Source organism: Neopsephotus bourkii, unplaced genomic scaffold (genome assembly GCF_033783945.1).
Source record: "Neopsephotus bourkii isolate Nb327-2 ecotype Australia unplaced genomic scaffold, CSIRO-AGI_Nbou_v1 NB_228, whole genome shotgun sequence".
Classification (NCBI taxonomy): Eukaryota; Metazoa; Chordata; class Aves; order Psittaciformes; family Psittacidae; genus Neopsephotus; species Neopsephotus bourkii.
The window spans coordinates 154,243-162,005 of record NW_026900738.1 but is presented as its reverse complement, the minus strand read 5'-3'; positions in this window follow the sequence as shown (position 1 = coordinate 162,005).

Below are 7,763 nucleotides of genomic sequence, written 5' to 3'. Positions count from 1 at the left end.
GACAAACCTTTTGACTGGGCTTATGGACTTGGTGTCTCCCTCTTCTCCTCACTGGTTGTTAAGAAAGCAGCTACTTCAAAGAAGAAAAGGCATTTCAGCAGTTATACAAGTTTGTTTTCTATTATTTGCAGTGTCTTCCCCAAAACAATGACAACTTGAAAGCACAATGTGCTATTTATTTTTAAATTTGACTTAGGTGAAGACACAAAAAAACCCCAGCCTTCATAAGACTGATTTGTATTTTCTGGCATGCTAAGGCTTGCAGGCCCTTGTTCTCATGGGGGACTTCAAACACCCTGACACCTGTTGGAATGACGGTACGGCCTGGCACAAGCAATCCAGGAGGTTCCTTGATTGTGTGGGAGACAACTTCCTTCTGAAAGTAATAGAGAAGCCGACAAGGAGAGGTGTCACGCTTGACCTTGTGCTCACCAACAGGGAAGGGCTCATTGGAAATGTGACGCTCCAGGGCAGCCTTGGCTGAAGTGATCATGAGATGGTTGAATTCGAGATCCTCAGGACACTGCGAAGAATGTGTAGCAAGCTCACTGCCCTAGACTTCAAAAAAGCAGACTTTGGCCTCTTCAGGAACCTGCTTAGTAAGGTTCCATGGGATATAGCCCTAGAGGTCAGGGGGGCCCAAGACTGTTGGTTGATACTCAATGATCACCTACTACATGCTCAGGAGTGTTGCATTCCAACTAGAATGAAGTGCAGCAGGAGGGTCAGGAGACCTCCTTGGATGGATAAGGAGCTGCTGAGGAAACTTTGAAGGAAAAAAAGAGGCTTATAAAAGCTGGAAACAAGAACAGGCAGCCTGGGAATTGTACAGGGATGTCGTTGGGGAAGCTAGGGACCAGTTAGAATTAAACTTGGCTAGGGATGTTAAGGATAACAGGAAGGGATTCTACAGGTATGTAGCGAATAAAAGACAGACTAGGGACAATGTAGGCCAACTCCAGAAGCTATCAGGAGAACTAGCTACCCTGGATTTGGAGAAGGCTGAGGTTCTTAATGACTTCTTTGCCCCAGTTTTTACTGGCAAAGGCTCTGACTGCACCACCCAAGTCTTGGAAGGCAGAAGCAGGGACTGTGAGAATGGAGACCTGTGGGGGGTGGAATGTATTGAAACTGTCAGAGACCATGGGAAGGAGAAGCTACAGCAGGCCATCAAGAGTAACCGTGGGAAGGAGGAACTACAGCAGGCAATTACGAGTGACCCGTACTTGGAAGATGTTAGAACTGGCAAGCAACAAGGACATCAGAACTGGAAAGAGGATTTCTAGACCTTTCACCTCACGTAACTGCAAGGCAAACACAGATGTGCTTGGCTAATTGCTTGGAAGCATACAAATATTGTGTAACCTTTGCAATAAATGATCCAGCTTGCACTCTACCTCTGGGTCCGTGCCTCCATCCTCACAGAGACCCTGGGCCCACTGTAGGAGAGGAACTGGTTCGAGACCATCTTAAGAACCTGAACATACACAAGTCCATGGGACCTGATGAAATCCGTGCATGGGTCCTGAAGGAGCTGGTGAATGAAGTTGCTAAGCCGCTGGCCATCATATTTGAAAAATCATGGCAGTCAGGTGAAGTTCCCGATGACTGGAAAAAGGGAAATATAACCCCCATTTTCAAGAAGGGGAAATGGATGACCCCGGGAACTACAGACCAGTCAGTCTCACCTCTGTGCCTGGCAAAATCTTGGAGCAGATTCTCCTGGAAGGCATTCTAAGGCACAAGAAAAACAACAAGGTGCTTGGTGACAGCCAGCATGGCTTCCCTAAGGGGAAATCCTGCCTGACCAATTTGGTGGCCTTCTAGGATGGGGCTACAGAACTGATGGACGGCGTACAGCAGTTGATGTCATCTACCTGGACTTGTGCAAAGCGTTCAACACTGTCCTACATGACATCCTTCGTCTCTAAATTGGAGAGACATCAATTTGATAGATGGAGCACTCAGTGGATAAAGAAGTGGACGGGCGGCCGCATGCAAAGAATTGTGGTCAATGGCTCAATGTACAGCTGGAGACCAGTAACGAGTGATGTCCTTCAGGGATCGGTGTTGGGACGGGTCTTGTTCAACATCCCAGTCAGTGACACGGACAGCGAGATTGAGCGCACCCTCAGCGAATTTGCCGATGACACCAAGCTGTGTGGTTCAGTTGATACACTGGAGGGAAGGAATGCCATCCAGAGGGACCTTAACATGCTCATGAGGTGGGCTGATAGCAGCCTTCCAGTATCTGAAGGGGGGCTATAGGGATGCTGGGGAGGGACTCTTCATTAGGGACTGTAGTGATAGGACAAGGGGTAATGGGTTCAAACTTAAACAGGGGAAGTTTAGACTGGATATAAGGAAGAAATTTTTTACTGTAAGGGTGGTGAGGCACTGGAGTCAGTTACCCTGGGAAGTTGTGAATGCCCCTTCCCTGGAGGTGTTCAAGGCCAGGTTGGACAGAGCCTTGGGTGGTTTAGTGTGAGGTGTCCCTGCCCATGGCAGGGGGGGTTGGAACTAGATGATCTTAAGGTCCTTTCCAACCATAACCATTATTCTATGATTCTGTAAGTGATAAGAGATTTGAAAAGACATAGGGTCTGATAGCGGAATAGACTTCACAACTCGTTAAAGTTGTAAAGTAGGTATGCTTTATTCAGCTGACGGCGCACGGGGGATTGGTCCTCCTAAAGGCATGTGCACCTCAGTGCCGTTTTCATTCTACGTTTATCCTGTAAACTCGTACATATGTATTAGGTTGCACAATACGCCTATACATATCCATATTCTATCCCCGCTTCGTATTATAATGAGCTAAAAGGCTCTCCACTCATGCGCAGTGCCTCCTGGTGGTCTTGGGCAGGGGTCTTCACATGAAGTAAATAGGCTTCCTCTTGTGAGTAGGGGTCTTCAAGATGAAGTAAACGAGTCTTCCTCAGGCTTGAACTTTTTACCTCTGGTCCTCACACATGCTCTTTAGAAGCTGGATGGGTCTGGTCTATGTCCAACTGATTTAATGAGCTATTCTCTTCATCAGGAGGTTCTGTCCTGGTACTGCCTGATAAGGCATTTGCTGAGCTTGTCAAACAAGCTATAACTTAAGCAGTACCCCCTTGCACAACCCCCCTGTACATTTTATGTAACCCCCTTGTACAGCCCCCCGGTACACAACAGGCCACATCAGTTTCAATTCCCCTCTTTTCTATAAAATAAGTAAATTCTTTTACTTAAGAGGTACCCAGGTCCCTTCAATGGATCTGCAAAACATATTTTATACACACTGGATTAAGCATGGAATTGTCATTAAAACCAAAAGAACTACAGCCAGAATCCAAATCCCTTGTTTGATTAACTCCTTAATCCACCCTGTAATCCCAAATCCATTCAACCAATCATCCAACCCTCCAACAACTTCCAATTTCTTCCAATGTTTTCCTGTAATTCTTGTAATTTGGCATAGATGGATTTGGAATGGTCTGTTAAATTCATACAATGCATACCTTCAAAATCTTCCCATCCATGACCATGGGCTAGTAAGAGAAAGTGTCGTCTACTTGCCCACTGGCCTGAGGCCTGTATGGAACATGTAGTTGCCAATCAATTTCTAATTTTTGCTAATTTCTTGTAACTATTTTGTACTAAAGGGTGAGCCTCAGTCAGATGAAATTGCCTCTGGTACTCCAGAACAAGGTATGACACTGTTTAACAATGTTCCAGTAACTTGTCTTGCATTATTTATTCTACAAGGGAATGCTTCTGGCCACCCTGAAAAAGTATTCGTTAACACCAACAAATATTGGTCTCAATAATTCAGAAAAAAATTATTTGTCAGTGCTGTCCCAGATAACTTCCTCCCCAGTTGTACCAATTTGATTTCTACTTTCAATTTTAGTGTTATCCTTGAGACAGAGCTGACATTGTCACTAACTGAACTATGTTATACAGATTCCTGCCTTCAATTTGTTTAAGTATTTATACAAAGAGTTGCCACCTCAATGAGTTTTATAATCCGCCCATCAGGTACCTGAACCTAATCTTCTTTATTTTCCTCTCCTTTGAGATCTCCAATCAATTTTCTATCCTCCTTTGAATATCTAGGTTTAGATTTCTCAATTGTTAGTTTGCCGTCAGGGATTAAGGGAATGAGTTTAGATTGTTCAGCTGCTCATTTGGCTTCAAAACTGGCCAAATTATCTCCAGTTTCCTGATCAGATTCACCTTGTTGATGCCCTCAACAATATATAATAGCTACTTCCTCAGGTAGCTGAACAGCTTTCAGTAGTCACAGAATTTCTGTAGCATGTTTAATCTGTTTCTCCTGTGTGTTCAAAAGGTCCTCATTCTTTCCAGATGGCACACTGTGCATGGACCACACCAAACGCATATTTAGAATCAGTCCAAATATTTATCCTTTTGTCCTTAGCTAATTCCAGGGCACGGTCCAGAGGTTTCTTTCAAATCTGGTTGGCTTGAATATACAGTTTCACACAGTGGCTAAGCAGTCAGGTGTTAATAGTTCTGTTGATTGACATTAGTGACCACAATTTCTGTATTACCATGTTGCACAAGGGTGGCCTGGTATTTAAAAAAAACATCAAGGAGATAACCAGTGCGCTTTTTCTGTTCCAGGACTGCTGATGCCACATGGGACACTAGCACAGTAATCCTTTGTCCCAGGGTTGTCACAGCCCTTATGCATCCAGGCCATCCTTTGCTCGCTTCATCCAGCTGTTTTGAAAAATACACCACTGCCCTCTTATAGGGTCCTAATTTTTGAGTAAGGACCACCAAAGCTATTCCCTGTTCTTCATGGGAATACAGCCAAAAGGATTTAGTCATATCCAGAAGTCAGAGCTGCAGCTCTCATTAGCTCTGGTTTTTAATTTCTAAAGCCCTCCTCTGCTGAATCAGTCCATTCCAAAGAGAGAGGGGTTTCTTTTAACAGTTCAGATAGGGGTCTTACCAGAACACCATAATCATGCATCCAAAGTCTGCATCATCCAGTCATTCCCAGGAACGTCTGGAGCTCCTTGACGGTCAATGGTCTTGGAGTCTGGCAAATGGCTTCTTTTCTAGCAGTTCCAAGTTCTCTCTGTCCTCCTGTTGTTTCATATCCTAGATAGGAAACTCGAGGTCGGATTAGTTGAGCCGTGTTTGGATACCCGATAACCATTCAGTCCCTAAAAATCTAATAATTCCATTGTCCACTGGATACATTCTTCCTTTGTTTCTGTAGCAATTAACAGATCATCCACATATTGTAACAGAGTCCCCGTCTGAGTAGGTGGCTTCCATGTTCTAGTTCTCATGCTAGCCGATTTCCAAAAATTGCTGGACTGTTTTTAAACCCTTTAGATAATACTGTCCAAGTTAATTGAGTTTCCCTTCCTGTATCAGGATTTTCCATTCAAAAGCAAATAAATTTTGGCTTTCTTTGGCTAATGGTAAGCAAAAGAAAGCATCCTTTAAATCCAGAACGGCAAACCATTTCTGATTAATATTCAATTTAGTTAGTAAGTCATCGAATTAGCTACTACTGGATGAATATCCTACAATTTTGTTGATTGCCCTGAGACCATGAACCAGTCTGCAACTTTTCCCATCATATTTCTTTACTGTCCAGATAGGAGTATTATATTCCAATTCACATTCAATTAATAATCTATATTATTAAATTTACCAATGACTTTTTTTATTCCCTTTGATCTTCTAATTCTAAGGGATATTGTTTTATTCTAATTGGGCAGGCCCCCCTTTTTATTTCTACTTTAACAGGCAAAGCATTTTTCACCTTACCTGGAACTTCAGCAAGGCTTTCTTCTGTTTCAGGGAGGTCCTCCTGTTTGCTTTTTCTGTTAAACTCAAAACTGCAATTAATTGATTTTTAACTCTTAATTCCATCTTGCCTTCTTTAAATGTTGCTTCTTGCCGTAATGAAGATTTCAGAGAATTTAGCATGCATAAAAATTTTATGCATTCCTATTTGTTATCCCAGTTTGTACTTCAAGGGTTGCGTCGTTTTGCACTTTTTTCTTTCGGGGTTTTTTCCTTTTTTTTTTTTTTTTTTCTTTTTCCTTGGAGGCCAGAGCTCCCACATCTGTAACAAATGCTTTTCCCTCTGATTTAACGCCGAATAAGTTGCTCCTGTATTCACTAAAATTCCACTTTATTTCCTCTAGTCCATAGTTTTAATTTAACCAGTGGATCTGCTAGGGTAGATTCCCCAGGTCACTTGTCAGTCTAGTTCCAATTCAGCAACCGGAGCCCCCCCATGGCACTCCCTCCCCCGCAGGGCAGTCTCACTTCCAACGTTAAAAACTCACTCCCCACAGCACAAGACACACTGATCCGGTCCCATAGAAGAACCCACTTGTTTGCCTGCCCCAGCACTCATCCCGTGCTCAAACACAGAAGCTGCGCCAGCTCCCCTCCTTTCGACTTGGTTTCCCCCTTTTTTTTCCTCACAGTTGCTCACCCTGCTCTACAGAGGTTTCAGATGCCTGCCTCTGCAACAGCGCTTCTGGTTTAATGTGAATGCGCTGCTTGTTGCAGGTGACAGCAATCTCCTCCTCCTTATCAGTATCTGATAGGACAGATATAGAGGGTGCTCCTCTCGGAGGTATCTGTGATATATATAATTTTCCTATTTATAACTTTTAAACATCATTCCCCCAATATCCCAGGCCTAACAACATCTCTCCAGCTTAGCTTCCAGTTTTTTCCTGTCCTTTTCCAAAGCCAAAATTAGGGATCTGGCAGAGCTGTATTAATTTCACATTCTGCCTGCCACTCCGGGTGGTTTCTTAAAGTGAAAAACATATCTGTATATAGTACTTAATCCCATCTTCCTGGCCACCTCAAAAACAACATTCATTGTAACAATGTATTATAATTCAGAGTTCCATTTTCAGGCCATTTCTCCTGATCTTCCAAAGTATATAAAGGCCACCATTGGTTACAGTATTTTATCAATGTTTTCTTGTTTACCGAGCCCCCAGAAGACCCTCCCTCCCAGTTCTTTCCAGTGTGCCAAAATGTAACCAAATGGGTTTTTCTTCAGAATCCCCTTGTTTTGACCGGCTCCCATTTCAAACAATCTTTTACAAATCTCTACTGCTTCTCTTTCCCAGTGCTCTGCAAATGCGCTTAAAAAATACGAGAGCACCTACACACGGATTTTATGATATTCTCAGGGGGTTCAGTAAAATAGTATCTCTGGGTTCTGCAGATCAACTCCCCTGTTGTTAGATCATAGTTTCGGTTCCATCAAAATTCACACTGTCCTAGTATCCACGGCAGGTTCCACTGTTCAAAAGTGGAGTATGTGAGGCTACAAGCCTCTGGTACTGAGTGTAAAGTTCAGGTCTCAAGAGTAGGATTACAGATATTAGGTTATACTTCTGTTACACAGCCACTGGGGCGCAGAGGGAACTCTTCTTAACCCCCCAATAGCAACAGTTTACTTTTGTCTACTCCTCCCCCACCGCTTAAGCACTGTACTCTTTTAACACTAACGACAGACATATTCGCACACAAAACACTTAGACACAACACAAAACAAAGACGCTTCGTCCGCCTCCGGCTCTCCTCGCGGAGAACACGAAACCGCGGATCCGGACTCCACACTCGCTTCGTAGCTACGCTACGTCTCAGTGACACAAACACAAACCACTTGCATTCGAGATCCCCCACACTTAACACCGGTTCACCAGATGCCGCTCGCACCCTCCAGTGAAACCTGGAGCTCGATTCAGCCGCTC